Below are 24175 nucleotides of genomic sequence, written 5' to 3' on the forward strand. Positions count from 1 at the left end.
CCACATACCTGACAGGTGACAGAAGTAGGCCCCAGACCCCAGGTTTCTCTCTCTAGCCTAAACCGCAAGGAACCCAGTCTAATAGTAAGTCCCAGGGCCTGTCCAGGAACTCTGTTCCCAACTTCCAAATCACCTTCCCCACACTACTGGGCGGAGATGGCCACCCTACCCGCGCGCCTCCAGCTCCCTAAACTGGCACAACACTCACAATACACAAAACTGCCACAATGCACATCAGACTAGAGCAAACAGAGATCCGACCGCGGGCTGCCCGCCATCCAGCAGTGCCACCTTTTCCCGCATCCCGGCTTCGGCCCCTCACCACCTGCCCCGATTCGATTCGGGGTGGAAATGGGCGGGGCGACCGCGGCGTGGGCGGGGCCAGGTGGCCGATCCCTGCAGCTGGCTGTCTGGCTCCGCTCTGGCTCGGCTCCCAGCGGGTTCCACACCCCGGAGGCGGCGCTGAAGGCCGATGCTGACGCAGGCGGCTGCGTGTGGGCGGCCGCATGTGAGTCTGTGTGTATTTGTGTGTGTGGTTGCTGGGGCCTCCCCGGCCTCCTAAATGGGGGTTTCCTCTCCCTGTTGCCAAGGAAACAAACAGAAGCTCCACAACTCTAGGACTGGAGTTGGAGAAAAGAGTCCCCCTCCCCGCCGCCGTCCCCACGTTTGCAGTAAGGGAGACAGAAAAGGAATCCTTTTCTCGCTCTTTCCTGTCCAGGTGTGGACCAGATGTTTTGAGGGCATGAAAGTAGGATGGACATTTGTTTGGTCTGCTCAGGATAGGGACTTCCTAGGACATGGGACGTTTAATGCTAAAATCGGGATAACTGCTCATCCTACCTAAAGCACATACAGTTTTGAGGGGAGGCCCTCGAAGAATACAACCAAGGACCCGGCATGGTGGTGGTGGTGTACACCTGTAATCCCAGAAAATCGAGAGGCTGAGGCAGGGGAATCTCAAGTTTGAGGCCAGCCTAGGCAACTCAGCGACTCTGTCTCAAAATAAGGACTGGCCAGGTAGCTCAGCGGTAGAGTCCTCACCTAACTTTCAAGAGGACCTGGGTTCGATCCCCATGAACCAGGGAAGGATCTTCTGCGGATTTCGACATATGGCTCTAGAGAGTAGCCATATGGTCTTGGTGGCTCAGCAGCCCTGAAGCTTCACCTTCCTTAGCTCAGTGGCAAATCTACCCCTGTCTCCAGCTCCAGTAGCCCACAAGTTCCTGAGTCCGGGTAGAAACCTCTCTACCAGCAACTGGGAGTGCAAAGTTTCAGCAAGGAGGGATTGGAGGTTTCCTGATGGGTGGGATGGGATGGAGCAAGGGGCACTTTGTGGAGAAGCTGGGAAGAGGGGCTGCCAAAAGCAAAGGGATGAGCAGGTTCTCTGCGCCATCAGGAGCCCCCATGGGATGGGGAAGGGCCTGCTGAGTTTGGGCCAGCATTTCAACAGTCACTGCCTTGAAGACAGAACTTTAGCTGGGAGGAGTCAGAGCATTGCACAGCCCAACCCCCTTGGGTCTAGACCAGAATTAGTCTAACTCCCCAGATTCCCCTTCTGCTATTCCTAAGCCAGCCCACAGGCCCGCCCAAAGGGGCACCCCCTTAGCCCTTTTTGTCCATTGGGCAGTCAGAGTGTGCACCTCACTTTGGCCCTGACCCCTAAAGGGGCTCTTCATCGCAATGACAGGTAATGAGAAAACCACTAAAAGAAGAGAGGGGTGGCAGGGACCTGGTTACAAGGGGCAGGATGCAGGGCTGAAGCTGGCAGGCTCTCCAACCCTGTCCTGTCAGTGCCCAGGAAGGGGTAAGGGGGTATCTGTTTCCCTCTGGCCTTGGTCCCCTCAATCCTACCCCAGAGAAGGTAAAAATGGCGCTGACTTCCTGATGGGGAGGTTTCTGGCCTGAGGATGGAGAATGGCTTCCAGCAAAACATTACTCCCTTCCTCCCCCAGGCTTCATGGAGTAAAGCTAAGGTTTGGAGGTGGGAGGCATATTTCCTGTTGAAGGAAAGGGGTGAGGTCCTGGAGCTCAGTGAGCACCAACAGTGTACTAGGAGCCATAGCCAGGCTGGGCTCCCAGAGGGCTACGGTGGGGCAGAGGCAGAGGATCTGTCTGGCTTAGGGGTGGCCCTTGCTCAAGTTCCTAATGGGTCCAGAGAGGGTGGATGGTCCACAGTGAGTTGAGCACCCAGTGAGTGGGAATGAAGGGGAGGTGAGAGTGGGGAAAGGGGGGAGGCTGGGGAGGAAGCCTTCTGTGAGGGAGGGGCTGGAACCATATCTGGAGTCCAGACTGCGGGTCCCTGAAGTGGGGAGATGGGCAGAGAGAGGTCGAGGAATTGAGGAGAGGGGCAGCTACCCTGGCTGATGTCCCTGCTCCAGTGCCAGATCCTGATGGGGCAAATATTTACCCGGTGACAACGGTTGCTAAGCAAGGAGGAAGGAGGAGCAAGGCCGGTAGCTGGAGGCCCTTCCAGGCTCCTCCCATCCCTCACAAAAGACCTAGAGAGGGTGAGCCCTGGCACTGGCTCGGCCCTGCAACCCCGCCCTGCTAGCCCAGCCATACCCGTTCATGCACGCACATCTCGGGGTCTTCTCCCCTCCCAAGCCCGAGCTGGCAAGAGGCCAGAAGGCTGGGCTAGGGGCAATTTAGTCCCGTGCTGCCAGGCCTTCCCCCTACCCTGGGACAGCTCTAGAGACTTGGGCCTTGCAAAATGCCACCTTCCCAATCCACAGTTCAGAGGGGGATGGAAAGGGGTGGGGCCAAGAAGTCAGGATATGATGAGGGAGGGGGCAGTGAAGGACCCGGCCAAGATGTCCCAGGCATGGAGGCTGAGCAGGAGGAAGGGAAGGGGAGGCGAACAGGGCTGGTGGAGCCAGAGAGGGGTCCTGAGAGGCGCTCCCCATTCTGGCCCCTGGGCAGAGGAGGGGGAAGCACAAGGGAGGGGAGGGTGGGGTGTGCTCAAATGGAGCCAGATGTGGCCCATGTGATGTGGGTTGTCTCTGGCATGGGCACAGCAGGGCAGGATATGCCACTGCAGCTGGAAAGGATTAGTCAGAAACTGGGGGGGCATCCCCCCAGAGGGAGCAGGATAGAGGGACAGCTAGCCCAGGACCCCTTTACCCCGCCCAAAGGAAGCAGATGAAGGGATAATCCAAGGGCTCAGGGCCTGCGAGGAGGGGCTGGCTAGGGCCATGATCTGCCTTCCCATGCGTTTCTCAAGGGGACCACTATCTGCTCATCATCCTCAGGGCTCCCACTCATTTCTCTGGCTGATCCTGGGTTTCTATATGCAAAATGGGGATCCTGACGCCTCTTCCCAGGGCTGCAGGAGGTTGTACCTGACAGCAGATGTGCTAAGGGTGTGGCCCAGGGCCCAGAACACAAGAGGGACGGGCCATGCCATCATGCTCTTTTTCCTCTCCATGTGTTTTCTGCCTTGCCATCTCCTCGGGGTGAGGCCTCTCCTCTTAGAGCTTCTCCCTGGGCGTCCACAAGTTCCACCCTCAGCCATGGGCCCTCTGCAAATTGGAATGCAAAGACAAGAAGGACGTGGGGGCAGAGAAGAGGTTCCTAGAGCCCAGGGCTTCCTGGCACCATTGGAAGTTCTCAAGTGTTGGAGGCTTGGCCAGAATGACCACAGAGATAAAGTCCCCAGTCCTGCTGCAGTCCCCATGGGTCCACCTAGAAGCAGGGGTAGATGAAAAGAGAAGAGACTAAAGCTCTACCCCAGGAAGGTCCTCCCAGTAACCCTACAATAGCACAAGCCCAGAGGGAGAAGCGAGCTGAGGGGGAAACAGAACACAGGACTCTGTGCTGGGGAAGCAGGTCCAAGCTGGCAACCAAAGGACTGTTGTTTTCCAAACTTCCATTGGAAAGTTTGAAAAATACACATGGAAACGTGACTCACTGCCCCCTCCCCAAGGCCCCCCTTTCCTGGTTTCTGTGATTTTTCTCCCAAGAGTTAATTCAAGTCACATTTTCACAGAGAGGGAGGGCAAGGAAATGGCTGAAGGAGGCTGAAGCACTTGGGGAGGAGCTGGAAATGGAGATGTGTGCTGGGGCCGGTGGACAAGGGCACCATGACTTTCCCACTGCAGAACCGGTGGGGGAGAATTCTGCCTTCAAACACATTGACACTCAAGGGTGGAGGTATGAGACAGTCATGTGACCACCATCCAAACGGAACCATCTTTTTTTTTTTTTTTAATATTTATTTTTTATTTTTCAGCGGACACAACATCTTTGTTTGTATGTGGTGCTGAGGATCAAACCCGGACCGCACGCATGCCAGGCGAGCGCGCTACCGCTTGAGCCACATCCCCAGCCCAAACGGAACCATCTTGGAACCATCTTGAAGGTGCAGTGGTAAGACAAGATGAACCCTGTGGTGCTCATAGTCTCCCATCCAGAGGGGCTAAGATCAGGACTGAAAGGTGGGTGCTCTGCTTGCCTTGTCTACAGCTTGTCCATGGCACCCTGCTGTCCTGTGTGCTCCAGGCCCGGGGAGTTACTTCCTGATCCAAGTTACAACTAAGGCCAGAGACCTCAGAAGTTGGGAGTGGGAAACTCCCCTGAACTCACTCACCTCCAGTGCTCCTCCCAACATGTGTCACCAAGGAGCAGGCACACAGGTATGTGCCTCCCTGTGAGCTGGGGAAGATCCAGGAAAGCCTGCCCCAACAGGGTGACTCTGGGCCAGGAATTTTCAGTCTGTTCCAGAGAGACTGGGGAGAGGGAGGGCCTGGTACTGGGCTAAGGGTGAGCAGCCTTCCACTCTCGACAATTCTTTTTTATTTAAATTTTTTAATTTTTTAATATTTTATGTTGTAATTGTAGTTGGACACAATACCTATATTTTATTTATTTATTTTTATGTGGTGCTGAGGATTGAACCCAGGGCCTTGCACATGCTAGATGAGCGCTCTACCGCTGAGCCCCAGCCCCAGCCCTCTTGACAATTCTTAGAGGAGGACTCAGGCATTCCAAGTGGGTGTCAAGCTCTACCACTTGCCATCCCTTTTTGATGTCCCAGATGATATTTTTCCTTTTTTGGAGTGCCTCAGATTGCACATGCTAGGCAAGTGCTCCACCACTGAGCCCCAGCCCCAGCCCCAGATGGAATTCTTCATTCTTCCCAACACCATCCTGGCCCCATTCAGCTTCCTCAGACTTATCCACTCCGTCTCCCGCAGCCAAGGACCCCCAAGTTCTGTAGCTCTTCCTACAAAGTCTCTCTCCCTCTGAGCTCGCCTCCAGCTCCCTGTTCTGAGCACCTAGCCTCACCTGGGTGCCTGCAGGCACCTCCCACCTGGCAAGGGCCCCCACCCTTGCCTGGGTCTCATCCTACCCCCAGAGATGATCTTTCCAAAAGAAAAACCATGTCATGTTTCCACAAGACTTCAAATCAAAGTGGATCTCCGTTGTATCTGGGATACACTCCAAATCCTATGACCTGGCTTGTAAAGCCTGCAGTGCCAGCCCCATCCCTTGCTCTCTAAATGCCAGTAATTCTGACTTTTGCTTCTTCTAAGCCAACCTTCCTGGACTTAGCATATACCTTGCCCTTTGGCCAACTCCTATCCATTCTCCAGGGTCATTTAAAAGTGCCTGGATCAGGTGTCCCCACTGAGCCTCCAACATCCCTTGTCCCACAGTAGTGATGCTATGTATATATATGTCTTCTCCCATGAGGGGACCTCCTTGAGGGTTAATGTTTTGTGAATCTGGTGATCTTCTCTATTTCCAGCACCGACCACAGGCCCTGGTGCATATTGTTTTTTGGTACTGGCGATTGAACCCAGGGACACTTAACCACTGAACCATATCCCTAGCCCTTTTTTTATATTTTATTTAGAGACACGGTCTTGCTAAGTTGCTGAGGCTGGCTTTGAACTCTTGATCCTTCTGTCTCAGCCTCCCAAGCCGCTAGGATTACAGGCATGCACCACCGCGCCTGGCCCTATCAAAACACATTTAGCCCTGTGAATATATATCTTCCTTGTAGCTCCCTCATGAATTGGCCCCTTCAAGGGTCGCAATTTCTCCCTCTACTTCTCCTACACAATCCATTCTTCATCACCTACTTCTCCCCTCACTGCCTTCATTCACTTGAGCTCCATGTGTGCACTGCATCTAGGCCTCTCTGGGCTCGAAGCCTGGGGCATAGTCATAATAACAATAGTAATGAAGCTACCTATGTGTCAGGGCTTGTTCTAGGCTCTTCCCATCCATTTGATTCCAAGCAGGAGCTAAAAGAAAAAAAGAGATTGGCCCCAAAACTTGACTTATCTGATGGTTTGGGATGGATCTTTCCAGGAGCTGGTACTCTGTAGACAACTCTGGCTAAAGGAAATAGGTATATGCTAGGCCTTCAATAAATGTTTATCAAAGGAAGGAACAATATAATTGCTTACCTTTATAGCAGGTCCTATACCTAGTAAAACATAATCTCCAGGAAGCCCTGGGAGGTGAGCATGGCAAGGTCATTATTTTCATTTTATTGAGGATTCCAAATGGGTGAGAAGGAACTGCTTCCAGCTGCACAGGTGGTAATGGCCTCTGGTCCAAACTGCCACTCCTCTGAAGGATAGGCAGAGGGGTCTGGTGTGGCACAGGGCAGAGAAGAGCTGTGCCAGGCTGGGGGAATCTTTTGAGACCATCCATTCGGTGATTTCAAACCTCATTGGGCATCACAATTTCTTGAGAGAGAGGGCCTTCAAAACTGCCAATGTAAACTGGGCAAGGTGGCACATGCCCATAATCCCAGAGACTTGGGAGGCTGAGGCAGAAAGATCGCAAGTTCAAGGTCAGCCTCAGCAATTTAGTGAGACCCTGTCTCAAAATAAAGAACTGGGGCCGGGTGCAGTGATGGACGCTGGTAATTTCAGCAGCTCTAGAGGCTGAGGCAGGAGGATCAGGAGTTCAAAGCCAGCCTCAGCAACACCGAGGTACTAAGCAACTCAGTTAGACCCTGTCTATAAATAAAATACAAAAAAAAAAAAAAAAAATAGGGCTGGGGATGTAGCTCAGTGGTTGAGTGCCCCTGAGTTCAATCCCTATTACCCACCCTCCCCGCCCCCCCCCAAAAAAAAAAAACTGGAAATGTAGCTCAGAGGTAAAGTGCCCCTGGGTTGAATTTCCAGTACCAAACAAAACAAAGCCAAAAATAAAAATAAAAAAACTACCAAAGGAGGTGCTGCCTTCAGGGCAGAGGTGGCTCAGAGGTAAGCAAGGATGTGTGTCTCTTGGTACTGAGAATTGAATCCGCGGGTGCTTTTACCGCTGAGCCACAGCTCCAGTCATTTTACTTTTTTATTTTGAGACAGAGCCTCTCTTAATTGACCAGGCTGGACTCAAAGTTGAGATTATTCTGCCTCAGCCTCCTGAGTTGCTGGGATTATGGATGTGTGCCACTGTGTCCAACTTAGAGCGCATATTTAACATGCTCTGGGTCCTAGGTTCCATCCCCAGCACCACACATACTTTCACATACACAAAACCTGTCAATGACCAAAGTCTTGGATATTTTGATTCAGTGATTGTTCTGGGCTGAGATGGGAATTTCTCAATAAAAAACACTTTTAGGGCTGGGGTTGTGGCTCAGAGGTAGAACACTCGCCTAGCATGGGTGAGGCACATGCTAGATTCTCAGCACCACATAAAGTTGAAGACATGTGTCCACCTATAACTAAAAAATAAACTTAATAAAAACACTTTGACCTGTCACTTTATAAATGAAGACGCTGAGTTTGGAGAGGGAATTCTAAACCAGCTAATAGTTATTGAGTGTTTACAAAGCCAGCCACTGTTGTGAATAGCCAGCACAACGGGGACCATCATCAGTTCTTTGGCTCAGGTGAGAAAACAAAGCACTCCAGCATCTCACAACCAAGAATCGGAGGGCCTGGGATTCAAACTCTAGAGACCTGGCTTCAAAGCCTACATTCCCCACCTTGACCCCATGGCCGTCCACGCCAAAGTCACAAGGAAGCTAGTGGTGGAGCCAGACCCAGATCCCAGGTCTCACCTGGGCAGAAAAGTCAGAGAGCTTGTCAAAGGGGGTGAACTGAAGTCAGAGAAGCTGCAGTGCAGGAGAAGGCTGTGATGCTCCCCCATCACAGGGTGGAAGGGCCGTCCTGCTAGGAGGCCATCTTCCTCCACTTCCTCCCCCTCCCAAGGGGAGCCCTGACCAGTCCCAGCTGAGTTGTCACCCTCCCTGTGCTAATTGAAGCAACCTCTTAATTGCTGATCACTTGGAAGCAATTAAGCCCAATTAGGGAGCCAGCAGCTAATTAGTGCTCAGCTTCCCACAGCCTCTGGGCACCCCTGGGGTCTGCAGGAACCTGCTGCCCACCTCCCCACCCCCATCCCCAAGAAGGAGGATTACGAAAGTGTGGGGCAGGTTGAAAGTTCATGCTCTTCTTTGACTCTCCCAAAGATCAAAGGTTGAGCATCTCGGTTTACCCCCCACCTGTAGACCATATGGCAGCTCTCTCAGGTCCCACCAGACACGACTGGCCTTCCGTGACAACCGACAACATTCATATCACTCCATAGTTCACAAGTATTTGCCTCAGCCTCCCAAGTTGCTGGGATTACAGGCGTGTGCCACCGCACCTGGCTCACCTCCATGATTCCTGATGGAACATGGTTGACAGGTGGGACATGAACTGGGCACCTTCTTTTCACATGCTACACTGTGCCAGCTTGTTCCATTTAATCTGCTTTTTCTCTCTGTGCTCACCTGCCTGTTTCTGTTCCAGAGAACCCAGCACCAAATTCAAGAAGTTCCTTCTGGGATCAGAGCACTTGGAATCTGCAGGCAGGGAATCTAGTTCACTCTTCCATCACTTGCTCTGTGACTTCAAAAAAAAAAAAAGACTGCCTTTTTCGGGCCTCAGTTTCCACATCCACAGAGCAACAGGACCAGACTGAAAGGTCTCTCTACTCTTTTTAGTTCTTGTTTTCCTTCCAGTGCTGGGGATTGAACCCAGGGCCTTGCCCATGCCAGGCAAGCACTCTGTCACTGAGCCACATTCCCAATCCTTAGATTTCTAAGGCCCTTCCAACCTCCATCCATTTTGCTACAGGAGAAGAAAGAACAAGGGGTTGGGTTTCCCTCTTGCATGTCATGGAGGCCTAGGGTGTGATGGGGATACCCCGTTGGTACTGAAATTGTGGGGGCCCCACAGCTGAACAAGAATGAGATTATTCTGATAGGGACCAGAAGAAGCTGGGAACCCCCAGGTTCCATTAGGGGTTGGAGTTTGGGGGTAAGCAGATAGGACGATTACGAGAATATCACTCACTCACACACGCACACAGATTGACACGTACTCCTACACTCAGGACCAGGACAGAGAAAGTGAAAAGGGATGGATGTTCGGGCCTATTCTCTTGGTCTTGAAGGCAAATAGAAAGTAGGCTGGATACAGTTTCTTGCCTACATCAGAAAGGCCGTTTGCCAGCCTCCCTCCCTCTCAGTGTTGGGCTCACGCAGGACAGGCAGGCAAGCGAGGCTGGGGGAGATGGAAGGATCCTTTCTCCGTGTCCTCTGAGGCCTGAGCTATACCCTATGTTCCTCTTCGTCCTTTTCTGCTTTCTGGGTCTTCCCAAGAGTGCTGAGTCGGACTATCCTGTGTGCTAATCCTGGTTCTGCCATTCATATACTTACCTATGTCACCAAGACAATTTTCTTTAAAATAGGGGATGACAGTATTTCCACAAGCATGTTGTGAGCAATGAGAGAGACGTGCGTATGTGTGGAACACAGGGTGGACCCCGTGGGGGCTCAGTTCCTCCATCCTTCAGGTCCCCTCCCAGGCACAGCAGAAGCCCAGGGGCCAGGGTTGAGAGACTGCAGGAGCCACAGGGCATCCGGTCCCCAGCACCAGGGTCCCTCTGCAGCCTTCCCTTTCCTGTGATGAATCACTGCTCATGGGCCCTGGGGACCCAGGAGTCCCCAGCTTGCCACAAACACTATCGTTGTCATGGAAACCAGGCCTCCCCTTCCTCTTTGGCTGATTGATTTCACCGCATGGCCTCCCACACTGTGGTTCCTAGATCTCAGCTTTTGACTCTCGATTGACTTCACTGTCTCTCATTTCAGGTCCCCAGGAGAACACCAGTCTCACCGTCACTCTCATGGTCTGCACTCACAGTCCCTCTGGCGGGCCTCTTTCCTCCACGGTGGCCCCACTCCCTTTCCTTCCAAGTTCCTCTGGGAAACTCATAGGCAAACATCTTTCCAGAGGGGTGAGGAGGTGCCTGCCTGTCATCCCAGCGACTGGGGATTCTTAAACAGGAGGATTGCAAGGCCATCCTAGGCAATTCAGCCAGACCCTATCTCGAATTAAAAAAATTAAAACGGGCTGCAGGAGTAGCTCAGTGGTCGCGCACTCCTGGGTGCAATCCCCAGCACTGTAAAAGAAGACAGAAAGAAAACATCTCTCCGAGAGGGATGAGGGAGTCACCCCAGCTGCCTGGGGCCTGGACCCTTGCTCGGGCGTCAGGACCCCATCTGTCCAGCATCAGCTGGACCTCTCAACGTCGGTGGATGAGATCAGCCAGGGCAAGGGAGGTGGCCCCGGGAAGAGACCGACAGGCGCTGGCGCCACCTGCTGGAGGGGGCCCGCGGACAGCCCCACCTTCTTCCCGATGGGCGTGTCTAGCCCTGAGTAGCAGAAGGCCCTGGCCACGTGTCCTTTCAGGAGAGAAAGTAATCCATATCTTTTGCTCACTCATTCATTCACAAGTATTTACTCAGGGCCGTCTGTGTATCCTCGTGGAACAAGTGATGAAAGTTGCCAGGTGTGATGCACACACCTGTAATCCCAGCAACTAGGGAGGCTGAGTTCAAGGCCAGCTTCAGCAATTTAGTGAGGCCCTAAGCAGTTTAGTGAGACCCTGTCCCAAAAGAAAACATTAAAAAATAAAAACGAAATGGCTGGAGATGTGGCTCAGCATCCCTTGGATCCATTCCCACACTAAAAATAAATAACTAAAAATAAAATAGGGCTGGGGCTGTTTAGCTGGCAGTAGAGCCACGTTGTTTCAATCCCTAATTCCTGAAAACACACACACACACACACACACACACACACACAGAAACGTTTTAAAGTGGTGGAAGTTCTCAAAAGGGGAGGCTCAGGGTCAGGGACTGGATGCACCTGACCCAGCTTGCTGTTATGGAAGGGATGATTAAGCTGAATCCTGAATAATAACAACCAACATTTATTAAGCACTTTCTGTGTACTAGATGCTGCTATGTCAGTACTTTAAATGCTTTTCCCCACTAATTGTACAACAATCCCATGAGGTAATTGCTACCATTATCTTCATTTTATAGGTAGGGAAAACAGGTTCAGAGGTGCTAAGGAATCTGCAGGCGGTCACAGGTAGTAGGCAGGCTCCTTGTCCAACTACAGGCTCCTGCTTGAAAAGTCAGGTGAAGAAAGTTGTAGCCAGGGCTGGAATCGTTGGCTGTGTGGACAAAGGAGGAGAAATGGGTGAAGGGGACCAAAAAGGAACCCCCAGGCAGGCAGCAGAAAACCTAGGGAGGGACTAAATATTTCTTCTTTTTGCAGCACTGGGGATTGAACCCAGGGCCTTAGCACATGCTAGGCAAGTGCTCCACCACTAAGCTACATCCCCAGTAGAAGCAGAAGGAATTCTGAGAGGACAGAGGCACCAAAGGGTCAGAGGTCAGAAGTCAAATAAGATAAAAACTGAGACTGGACATAGCTCCTACTCACTGGGCGCTCCAGGCAATGTGGAAAGTTGGGGCACAGAAACATAGGGAGGCCAGAATAGGTAGTCTCTCTGCAAAGGTCTGAACATCAGGACGAGGTCAACCAGTAGGTCATGAGTAGTCTACCAAGAATGCCTGAGAGGGCAGTTAATCATCTGGAAAGGCATGCAAGTGCCTCGAGGACACTTGGGACTGGATAGAAGAAATAATTGGAGGTCTGGGGACGTAATGAAAGTGTAACAGCCTGACCTCTGACCCCCAGGCTCCTGAGGGAGCTGGGATAGGGACTAGTGCAAGAAGGTGCAGCTAGAAGAATACCTTGGGAGAGCCTGGTGCGGTGGTGCATACCTATATTCCAGCTGCTTGGGAGGCTGGTGCAGGAGGATTGCAAGTTCAAGGCCAGCCTCAGCAATTTATGGAGTCTGTCTCAAAATTAAAAAAAAAAAAACAAAAAAAAAACTTAAAAAGAGCTGAGGATAGAGCCCTGAGCAGAGCACTCCTGGGTTCAATCTCCAGTACTTTTTTTTTTTTTTTAAATAGTCCTTAACCACTGAACAACATGCCTCGTCCTTTTTGCATTTTATTTAGAGACAGGGTCTCACTGAGTTGCTTAGGGCCTCGCTAAGTTGCTGAGACTGGCTGTGAACTCGAAATCCTCCTGCCTCAACCTCCAGAGCCACTGGGATTACAGGCATGCATAGCACCTGGCTCACTCCCCAGTACTTAAAAAAAAAAAAAATGTGTCTGAGACCATCTTCACCTGCAGTGTCGAGCTGAGAGCAGCTGAACCTGCTAATATAAGCCGGTGTTCACATTGAAATCAGCCATGGTGAGAGAATTTACACCATAGAGGTTCATATTTGCCACAAATCACAGCTTTCCCCACTCCTCTTTATTAAACATTTACCAGCATAACAATTCTCCTGTGCCAACTTCACAGAAGAGGAAACTGAAACCCAAAGATAAGGAAGGACTTATCAGAATTACATATGGAATTTTCCCCTTTGATCCTTTCAATCAATCATTGACTCAACAAATTTGGAGCCAGGAGCAGTAGTGCACACTTACAACCCCAGGACTTGGGAGGTTGAGGCAGGAAGATCTCAAGTTTGAGGCCAGCCTCTGAAACCTAGTGATACCTGTCTCAAAATAGAAAATAAGGACTGGGGATGTAGTCCAGTGGTAGAGCACACGCCTAGCATGTGTGAGACCCTGGGTTCAAGTTCCAGTACTACCAAAAAGAAAAGAAAAAGGGCTGAGGATCTAGCTTAGTGCTAGAGTATCCCTGGCTTCAATTCCCAATACCGAAAAAAAAACACTAATAATAATAATTACTATTATCATATCACGTGCCGAGTGCCTCCTCTGTGTTAGGCTTTGGAAAGAAACATCCACTGTCCTGCTGGAAGCTCTTTCAGTCTGGTGTAGCACGCAGAACATAGAAATTGGCTTTGAACACTGAGGGCTAATTACCAGCACGGGCAAATACGGGTGCTGTAGCCTTGTGGGGGTGCACATCCATCGGCTTGGCAAGGAAGGCTCCTCAGAGGACATGACACAGGTCTGGAGGGTGCATTCAAGACAGAGGGAAAGCAAGTGAAAGGCCTAAGAGCCGAGGGCCTGGCAGAAGCCTGCGAGCCATGCATTCCTTGTGCAAGTCTCATTTTGCCAGCAGTGACCGGGAGGAGGGGTTTACAGTCTAGAGATACTTGCTGGTCCACCAGCCAAAAGCTACGTCAGTGAGTTAGCACAGTGATCACATTCCTGAGCCCCAGTCTAGGTGTGGAAATTGAGGAATCCAGTGACAGTATAGGCCAAGCCTCTTGCAGACAGCACCCCCTGGGGGCCAGATGGGGGAGCTGTGAGAGGTTAGGTGACAAAGGGAGGGAAGACATGGAGCAGGGTGTGGAATGAAATAGGGTAGAAAAGCAGAGCGAGAAGTTGAATATTGGGCAGCATATGTGGTGGGGAGGAAAGTATAGATGAACAGGCACAACTTCCAAAGAGCAAACATGTATTGAACATCTACTGTGTGCCAGGCACTGGAACACAGGAGTAGACTAGATCCAGTTCTTGTCCTCAACGGAGCTTCTGATGTATTGGAGTAATAAACATAAGCAGGACGGGTGCAGTGGTGCATGCCTGTAATCCCTGCAGCTCAGGAGACTTAGGCAGGAGGATTGCAAGTTCAAAGCCAGTCCCAGCAACTTGGTGAGGCCCTGTCACTCAGCGAGACCCTGTCTCTAATTAAAATACATTAAAGGGCGGGGGGGGGGGGAGCGCAGAGGATGTGGCTCAGTGGTTAAGCACCCCTCAGTTCAATCCCTGCTACCAAATAAATAGTTACAATGTAGTTCTCAGGAATGGTAAAAAAGACACACAAAAGTAATCAGGGGGAATTTCTGGGGGGAAAAATGACATTGAAATGGAAGATGAAGAAGCATTATCCTACCCAGGTGAAAGGTGGAGTAACAGGAGGGAGGTTTAGGGTCAGCTGGATAGGAGGACAAGGGCCAGATCATGAAGAACGTAACTACAGGAAGGAACCTGAATCTAAAGGCAAAGGAAAGCTAGTCCAGGGTTTCAAGCAGGAGGGTTTCATGAGTAGATTTTATTTATTTATTAGAATATACTGGGGATTGAACTCAGGGTCATTCGACCACTGAGCCACATCCCCAGCCATATTTTGTATTTTATTTAGAGACAGGGTCTCTCTGAGTTGCTTAGTGCCTCACCATAGCTGAGGCTGGCTTTGAACTCACCATCCTCCTGTCTCAGTCTCCGGAGCCACTGGGATTACAGGCGTGTACCACTACACCATGCTCCCAATCCTTTATATTTTGAGATAGGTTATAACTAACTTGCCCAGGCTAGTCTCAAACTTGGGATCCTCCTGCATCAATCTTTAGAATTACTGGGATTACAGACACAGGTCACCAAACCCAGTTAGATTTCTTCCATTTATTTATTTATTTATTTACTTGGATACTAAAAATTAATATTTTTGTGGTGCTGAGGATCAAACCCAGGGCCTCACGCGTGCGAGGCAAGCGCTCTACCACTGAGCCCCAGCCCCAGCCCTTTTTGGTTTTTTATTATTTATTTATTTAGAACTCAGGCATTTTGATTTTATTTTTGTTGTTGTTGTTTATTTTGAGACCAGGTCTCACTGCATTGGTGTGGGACTCTCTAGGTTGAGGAGGTTGGCCTTGAACTTGCAATCGTCCTGTCTCAGCCTCCCGAGTTATTACAGGCATGCACCCTCACACCCAGACAGCTAGATTTCTTTTAAATGATCTCTCTGACTGCTGTGTGGAGAGTGGACTGAAGCAGGCAGGGGCAAGGCAAGGACAGAGGCAGGGAGACCAGTTACAGGCAATTTCAGACATGGTGACGATGGCTCACATCGGGAGGGTAGCAGGAGCAGAGCGTAACAGGAAGTTAATGGACATGGGATTTTTATTTCTTCTTTTCTTTGGTACTCAGAATTGAACTCAGGGCCTTGCACATGCTAGACAACTGCTCTACCACTAAGCCACATCCCCAGTTCTTTTTTTTTATATACCTTTATTTTATTTATTCATTTTTATGTGGTGCTGAGGATGGAATCCAGTGCCTCACATGTGCTAGGCAAGTGCTCTGCCACTGAGCTACAGCCCCAGCCCCCAGGCCCAGTTCTTGGGAAATGTTATTGAGGTTTAGTAGAGAGAACTTGTTGCTAGACCGGATGGGAGGAAATTAGGTGAAAGAGAGGACTCTGAGAAGGCTCCAGATTTCTGGCTTGAGCAACCAGGTGGATGGTGATGTCATTTACCAGAAGCTGGCGGAGGAGCTAGTTCAGACTGGTGGAAACAAGAGCCAGAAATTGGGCTTGCAGTTCCCAAACCAGCACCTGTTTCCCTGCAGGGGTTGCTGGGAGGAGGCATGGAGAATTCAGGGCAGAGGAAAGGGAGTACAAGGAAGAAGAAGGGCAGAAAAAGGGAAGAATAGTAACAATACTAGCCTATGCCAGGCACTGTGCTACATGCTTTATATACGTTAGTGAAATTCTCACAACACGATCATCTTTCCCAAATTAGCTTTACCTCAAACCCTTCCACCTTCATATCCTGCTTTTTTTTTTTACTTAAAAAAAAATTATTTACTGGGCTGAGGATCTACCTCAGTTGGTAGAGTGCTTGCTTTGCATGCCCAAGGCCCTGGGTTCAATCCCCAGCACCACCACCACAACAAAAATTATTTATTTATTCAGTGGTATTAATGATTTATCCCAGGGGCCTCTACCACTGAGTTAGACCCCAGCCCTTTTTATTTTGAGACAGGGTCTCATTAATTTGCTGGGTTGGCTTTGAACTTGCAGTCCTCCTGCCTCAGCCTCCAGAATCACTGGGATGACAGGTGTGCACCACTGCTATACTGGGGATTGAACCCAGGGCCCTTTGCTTGTTAGGTGAGTGCTCTGCCATAAGCTAAGTTGCCAGCCCCATTTTATTTTTCTTTGTAGCAACTATCACTGCCAGAAAGGACATTGTCTATTTGTTTACCATTGCCTCCCCTCCCCCCATAGAATATCGGCTCCATGAGAGGAGGGATTTTATATGTCTTGTTCTCTGATATATCTCTGATGCCAAAGCAGTGCCCAACATAGCAGATGCTCACTATATATTGACTGACCGGTGAAAATCTTTAAATTCTTGTTAGGTAGGTTTTTTTGTTGTTGTTGTTGTTGTTATTGTTTGTTTTGATACCAGGGATTAAACCCAGGGGCACTTAACCACTGAGCCACATCCCCAGTCCTTTTTTTACTTAGAGGCAGGGTCTAGCTAAGTTGCTGAGGCTGGCTTTGAACTCGCAATCCTCCTACCTTAGCCTTCCGAGCCACTGGGATTACAGGCATGTGCCACTGTGCTGGGCATTAGGTAGATATCATTTCCCTTCAGACCCAAGTTGGTTGGACTTGGATGCCTGTTTCCTTAATTTTTCCCCTCAACAGTGACTCCCAGGGGGTTAGGAGGGAGCTAGACAATAAGCCAGTCTAAACAGCTGGAGGGGACTCAGGATGACCCAAGGAGTTGATCGGACCCACCAAGATGCCCACCACCTGGGTGTTCATTCTAAATCAGGAATAGACTGATAGCTTGATTGCCCCATCCATATTGGATGTCCATCAGAAGCCCGAGAGGGCCAAGTGGAAGCCTGAGATGATATCTGAGGAGTGTAGGGTAGAGCATGGAGCCCTAGCTCAGCAGGGGAAGAGCACTTGTGCCCTAGGGTCAGAACCCAGCCAGGGGCCCCCTCCTGGTAACTGGCCTGCAGTGCCATCTGGTGGCCAAGGCTCAAAAACATGTTTTTTGAACCTGTCCACTCCAGGGTCTACAAAAAGCTAGCCACCTACCTAACCAGCAAGACTCCTTGACCACCTCTGCCACCAAGCTCCAGATATCCCTCCAGTTCTCTCCCTTAGAATAAACCTCATCCATCCTTCAGAGGCGACATCGGATACTTCATCCAGGAAGCCTCTCCAATCTGCTCCAGCTCCACAGTGGATTCCTTCACAGCCTCCAAGCCCTCACTGGGTATCACTGTCTCTGGGATCCCAGGCTCTGACATCAGAAAACTCTGGCTTAGACCACTGAAGTCTTGACTTACCGGCTGTATGACCTGGGCAAGTCACTTGACCTCTCTGAGACTCAGGTCTCTCATGTTAAGCAGAGAGACAGCAACTTCAGCTTCAAGGATTTATGAAGATTAAAGCTATGAAGTCTGAAAAGACTAAGCAAAGATCCTGCACCAAACAGGCATCCAGGAAATAGCAAGTCCTTTCCCATCCTCTGTCTTCCTCTTCCCTTTCCTGAAAAGGAAGTATGATGGAACAGAAGGCAGAAAAGGAGTCACAGGACCTGAGTTCTCTAGGCCTTCATCTCTTCTGTAAAATGAGGCCATTAGATAATGAATGAACTATTCATTTACCCACTTCCTCACTCAACTTCTATCCCCACCACCCATATAGGGGATGGACCCCAAGGGGGTGCTGTACCACTAAGCTACATCCTCAGCCCTTCCAATTTTTTCTTTTTATATATATATATATATATATATATATATATATTTTTTTTTTTTTTTAAATGGAGCTTCAGAAAGATCAAAGAGCATTTTATTTTATTTTATTTTTTTAAAGAGAGAGTGAGAGGGGGGAGAGAGAGAGAGAGAGAGAGAGAGAGAGAGAGAGAGAGAACTTTAATATTTATTCTTTAATCATTGGCGGACACAACATCTTTGTTTTGTATGTGGTGCTGAGGATCGAACCCGGGCCGCACGCATGCAAGGTGAGCGCGCTACCGCTTGAGCCACATCCCCAGCCCCAATATATATTTTTTAAAATTTGTTTTTAATATTTATTTTTTAGTTTTCGGCGGACACACTTGTTTGTATGTGGTGCTGAGGATCGAACCCGGGCCACACGCATGCCAGGCGAGCGCACTGCTGCTTAAGCCACATCCCCAGCCCCCAATTTTTTCTTTTCTTTTCTTTTCTTTTCTTTTTTTTTAAATTTTGACACAGGATTTGCTAAATTGCTTAGGCTGGCCTCGAATTTGCAATCCTTCTCCTTCAGCCTCCTGAGTTGCTGGGATTACGGGCGTATGCCATCATGCCCAGAACTCATTCAATTTCTATCCCAGCTGGGCATTCTCTGCAGAATATCCTGTTCATATCCATCAATTCATCTGTGCCAGACTTTTTTTTTTTTTTTTTTTTTTTTGGTATCAGGGATTGAACTCAGGGGCACTCCACCACTGAGGCACATCCCACATCCCCAGCCCTATATTTTTGTATTTTATTTAGAGACAGGGTCTCTCTGAGTTGCTTAGTGCCTCGATGGTGCTGAGGCTGGCTTTGAAATTGCAGTCCTCCTGTCTCAGCCTTCAAACTGCTGGGATTATAGGTGTGCGATACCACACCAGGCTCAGACTGGGCTTTGTCCTTCAGAATCCCCTTCTAATATCTAGCACACAGTGCCTGGAACAGAGAGAGCGGGAAAAACTGCCCTCTACAACCCACCAAAGTCATGTTTACTGCCTATGTGCTCGCGCACACACACGCACACACACACACATGCACAGAGCAGCCAGGAGAGTACCCAGCCCTGTCTGGCTCCAGGTGTCCCTCCCCCTCCCTCTTCCCAGCCAGAAACCAGAGCTGGCGCCACTGGGTGAGGAATCTAGGGACCAACTGTCACAGGCTCCAGTATCACCTGCCTCCTGGACGCCTGAGTCCAGCCCTGAGTCCCACAGGGACCCTGTCAGCCAGCTGTCCTGGGGGGCCCAGGCTCTACCCCAGCCCCTTGGAGCAGCTCTCCCTGGGGAAATCAGACAGTGCAGGGGACCTGGGGGGAATGCTGGGATAGTCCCAGAGGAGGAGCAGACATGTTTGTCTGTCCAGGTCTAAACTGCAGGCTGGCCGACAAAGCTCTTGGAGATGAGATGAACCCTCCCTAGGACTAGGGAGGGACAAGTGTTAGGTGTAGGTCCCCAGCCCTTGGTACTTAGTGTGTAGACAGCAATAACAGGTGCTCAGAGGACAGAAGGGACAGGACTCCACAGACAAGCACGGCCCGGGTTTCCACTGCTCTCCTGTCCTCTAGCCTCCTACAAACCTCTCTTCACCGCACCACCTTTCCTGCCCTGCGGCCAGGCCTGTGTGTGTGTGTGTGTGTGTATGTGTGTGTGTGTGTGTGTGTGTATGAGAGAAAGAGATAAAGAGAGAAGAAAGAAAAGAGAGAAGAGAGTGGCAGACAGACAGAGTTCGCCTGCATGCCAGTGCATAATGGGAATTATTTTTGGAATTATCTGCTGTTTGGCTGGTCTCATTTTATTTCAGCAAGTTGACCTAGAACTAACTTCAAGTGACACATCATGGGTCAGACTCTTCTCCAGCACCTAGCACATCCTATAGGAGCTTTTTTTTTTTTGGGGGGGGGGGAATGGAAATCCCACAGGCAGATGGAGCCAGGCGGATGGAGCATGCCTGTAATCCCAGTGACTTGGGAGGCTGAGGCAGGAGGATCGCAAGTTCCAAGCCAGCCTCAGAAACTTAGCGAGGCCCCAAGCAACTCAGTGAGACCCTGTCTCTAATAAAATATTAAAAAGGGCTGGGGATGTGGTGAGGTGGTTAAGTGCCCCTGTGTTCAATCCTTAGTACTACAAAAAAAAAAAAAAAGTGACTGGCTAAATGAATGAATAAAAATTAACTAGTGAAGACCACAATCCATCTAAAGTCAACTGCAAGGACAGAATAAGAAAGGCCAGGAAACTGACACTGACTGAACACCTGAGAGGAGCCAGGTATTGGGCTAGGGACTTGGCATATGATTTTCATCTTAGAGGTGAGGAAATTGAGGCTCAGAGGTACAGGACTCCCCAAGGTGGCAGAACTAACTAACAAACAGCATGTTTGGCTCCAGAGCCCTGCCCCTTCCTCTTACACTTTGAAATTTTAAAAAGGCAGTTATACTTGGGGCTGGGGCTGGGGCTGAACAATAGAGCGCTCGCCTAGCATGCATGAGGCCCTGGGTTCAATCCTCAGCACCACATATAAATAAGTAAATAAAATAAAGGTATTGTGTCCAACTACAACTAAAAATAAATAAATAAAATATTGTGTCCACCTACAATTAAAAACTAAATTTTTTTTAAAATGCAGTTATGGGCTGGGGATGTGGCTCAAGCGGTAGCGCGCTCGCCTGGCATGCGTGCGGCCCGGGTTCGATCCTCAGCACCACATACCAACAAAGATGTTGTGTCCGCCGAGAACTAAAAAAAAAATAAATATTAAAAATTCTCTCTCTCTCTCTCTCTCTCTCCTCTCTCACTCTCTCTTTAAAAAAAAAAAAATAAAATAAAAAATGCAGTTATACTTAATGCATCCTTACTGCTAGGTGTGGTGGTGCATACCTGCACTCCCAGCAACACAGGAGGCCCTAAAGCAATTTAGCAAGACACTGTCTCCAATTAAAGAAAGGGGGCTGGGGCTGTAGTTCTTGATAAAGCACTTGCCTCCAATGTGTGAGGCACTGGGTTCGATCCTCAGAGTTCATCTATTTTCTTTTTTTTTTAAGAAATGCCACAATAATTTAGATACATACATACATACATACACATACACTTACTGAACCTCTGCTGTGGACAGGGTAGGTGCTCAGTGCTGGGGCACCCAGGGTAGGGGATACAATAATTAAGATGAAAAGGCTAGCTGGGCACTGTGGTACATGCCTATAATCCTAGCAACTAGGGAGGCTGAGCCAAGAAGATTGCAAGTTTGAGGCCAGCCTCAGCAACTTAGTGGGGCCCTACACAACTTAGTGAGACCCTGTCTCAAAATAAAAAATAAAAAGGGCTGGGGATGTAGCTCAGTGGTACAGTGCCCCTAAGTTCAGTCCTCGGTACAGTGTGTGGGTGTGAAGGTAAGAGGGCTTGGGGTGTAGTTTAGTGGCAGAGCACCCATCTAGCATGCTTAAGACTTCTGATCCCATCCCTAATACTAGGGAAGAAAAAAAAAAAGAGGAGAGAGAGTTTGGTCCTCCAAGTTCCTCAAGGAGAGAGACATGCCACCTATATACCTTTCTGTCATAAGGCAAAGAGTAGGGGTATTTTTAAAGTAAGGCCCTCTGCTCTCATTGCCATAACCTTAGATTGAGCAGGCAGGGGTGGGGGAGAAGAGCCCCTGGATAGCAAGGTGGCTTGGCTGTAGCCTGGCTGGCAGGACTGTCAGTGGAGGGGGAACTGAACAAAGGAGCCCATAGGCTTCAGGAACCAAACGAGAAGCTTGGAAAAAACCCACCCTGCTGGTAGTCTCGGCAGCTCTGGCGACTGAGGCAGGGGGATTGCAAGTTCAAAGCCAGCCTCAGCAACTTATTGAGGCCCTGAGCAACTCAGTGAGACCCTGTCTCTAAAAGAAAATATAAAAAAGGGACTGGGGGTGTGGCTTAGTTGTTAAGTGCCCCTGGGTTCAATCCCTGGTACAAAAAAAAAAAAAAAACAGGCAATAAAAAAACCCCACCCCAAACCTGCCTCCTCTAGGTGCCCACCCTCAGGTCCCTCTGTGTTAGGCACTCCCCCACATGACCTGGAGGCACATGCTACACACACTGCATACACCATGCCACACATCTAAGTATGCGTGCACGCCACCAGCATGTCCTGCCCTCCGGGTGCCAGGTTCACGCAGGCTCCTCTCCTGCCTTGGAGGATATTTGCCTGGAGTCGCAGTGTAAGCCCCAGGGTGGACGTTTACACACTCAAAGGGCTGATTTTTGCTTGTTGGATCAGTGATGTGGGCCCAGCAGGGACTTGCCTTGCCCACCTCGCCCTTAGGCCTGTCCCTTCCCCACTTAGTAGTCATGCCCACTCACACACACTTGTTTCTGCCCTTTGTTTTCCACCCTCCAAATCCCCATGGCTTCTTTGGTCATTAACCTCCTGCTTTAATTGGCTTATTGGGGAGGAAAGCAGAGGTAGGGCAAATTCAGGGTGGGTGTCTGGGGGGAATCTCATTTCAACGGGGACAGGAAAGCGCAAGCCATCTGGTAACCCTACAAAAACGCCTGACACACAATAAGTCCTATGCAACTATCTGCTCTTTCCACTAATGTGAAAAACGGTCACCTGGTCTTCAGTATAAACTTCCTCAGATGAGAGCCCTGTAGTCTCCAGTACCAAGGATCCTCCAATCCAGGTTTCTGGGGACAAGTGTCTGAAACAGTCCACTCTCCAGGGCCCTGTCTTTCCCATTCTTCCTCTTCTACTCCTGCTTGATGGCAATAGCACCCAACCCCACAATAAGATTTGTTGTCATCTTCTGTTAAACCCTCCATCCAGGGAACACCCTGCCCCAACTCTGGAGAATTCTGGGGTTCTGGGTCCAGGCTTCTCCTTCCTTGGATCTGCCCAGCAAAGGAGAAAGAGCCCTGCAGTGTGGCAACCCCTCAGCACCTCCAGGGATCCCACCCTTTCCTTGGTGTGCAAAGTCGGTGTTTCCAAGAATCAATTGAGGGAACTGAGTTTAAATTTGCTTAGCCTTTAGGGCCTCAAAGTGCATGGGTCTATGAGGTCATGTCACCCATTTCCCTGCCTCCAAGAAAACTAGTTCAGATTTCAGTTCCCAAGGCACTCTAGAAAAGGACACCTTATCACTGTGGCTCACCCACTCATTCTTTTCTTTTTTTAGTTATATATAACATTATGATACATTTTGACATAATCACAAAAGCGTGGAATATAATTAGCTCTAATTCAGTCTGCAGCATTTTACCCCCTCCCCTTTCTATCTGCCCCTGCTCCTGCTCCTCTCCCTCTACTGATCTTTCTGTAATTTATTTATTTATTTTTAAATCAGTGTATTGTGGATATATTTGTTGTTGTCACCCACCCATTCTTATAAAACTTTTGGAAAGTCTAATCTCAAGCCCTCAAGCTGCAGTGTCATTCATTCTCTTGGGAAAGACCCAGAGATAAAAAACGGTAACAAAAAAACAAAAACAACAAGAAAAAAAAGCCGAAGGCATGGGGTAAAAGGGAGAAGACAGTACTGCGTTGCACCTCAACTTCCCCCAAATGCCTCCTGAAGGTGTCCAATTGTCTGATTCAAGCCTTTCAAAACTTATTTTCAACTCTCACCAAATTCCCAGCTTCAGAGGGGCTAAACTAACGGGTGTTCAGCTGGACAGAGGCGAGCGAAGCAGAGTGGACTGAAGCTTGGTGTCCTGAAGCAGATCACCCCCAGACCGGGTTCCCAGCGCAGGCCTGAAGGAAGCCTGGGTTCCCGACAGACCCCGTCTTTGCTCCCTCCGTCGGCTACACCCGAAGTTCAAGGCCTCACCAGGACTTTGGCCGCCTCGCGGCCCTCGGGCCCCTTCTCCCTCGTCTTCCTCCCGCGTCACTCCAGCCTCCCCGCCCATTCCACGGCTCGGAAGGACGCGGACTAACTCACCTCCCAGCCGGCGCCTCTGAGATCTCCGGGACAGGGGGGCCGAGGGGGCGGGAGGGGACAGTCTGCTGCTTAAGGATGGGGAGCCCCATTCTCTGCCAAGGGCCCACGCCCAGCCCGCACCCCCTCCGGGCCCACGGAGCGCCGAGGCCGGTCCTCCCCCCATCGCGGCTGCGGGCTTTGTCTGCCGCGCCGAGAACCTCTCCCCGCGGCCCGGCCGACTCGACTCGGGCGGCGGGGAGGGGAGCGCGAGGGAGCGGGCGGGGAGGGGAGGAGGGGAGAGGGGAGCCGCAGTGACCGAGCGGGGACCGCTCCCGCCCCGGCCCCTTCATTACCATAAGAAAGAGGGTCCGGACGGGCCGGACCGGGAGGGAGCCACACGCGAGGGGGCGAGGAGCGACCGTCCTTTTCACACCCGTCTGTTTCTGTACACTGTCCCCTCTC

At 50.3% G+C, this 24175-nt stretch overlaps 1 long non-coding RNA gene across 1 annotated transcript; it reads left to right on the top strand.

Moving 5' to 3' along the window:
* Positions 1-4237: 4237 nt before the first annotated feature.
* On the top strand, positions 4238-10462 carry LOC113194110 (uncharacterized). The gene is made up of 3 exons (XR_003302228.2): positions 4238-4365; positions 4462-4631; positions 10109-10462. It is a non-coding gene; the product is annotated as an uncharacterized LOC113194110 (long non-coding RNA).
* The last annotated feature ends 13713 nt before the right edge of the window (positions 10463-24175 follow it).

This window comes from Urocitellus parryii, chromosome 11, assembly GCF_045843805.1.
Source record: "Urocitellus parryii isolate mUroPar1 chromosome 11, mUroPar1.hap1, whole genome shotgun sequence".
In the NCBI taxonomy this organism is placed as follows: Eukaryota; Metazoa; Chordata; class Mammalia; order Rodentia; family Sciuridae; genus Urocitellus; species Urocitellus parryii.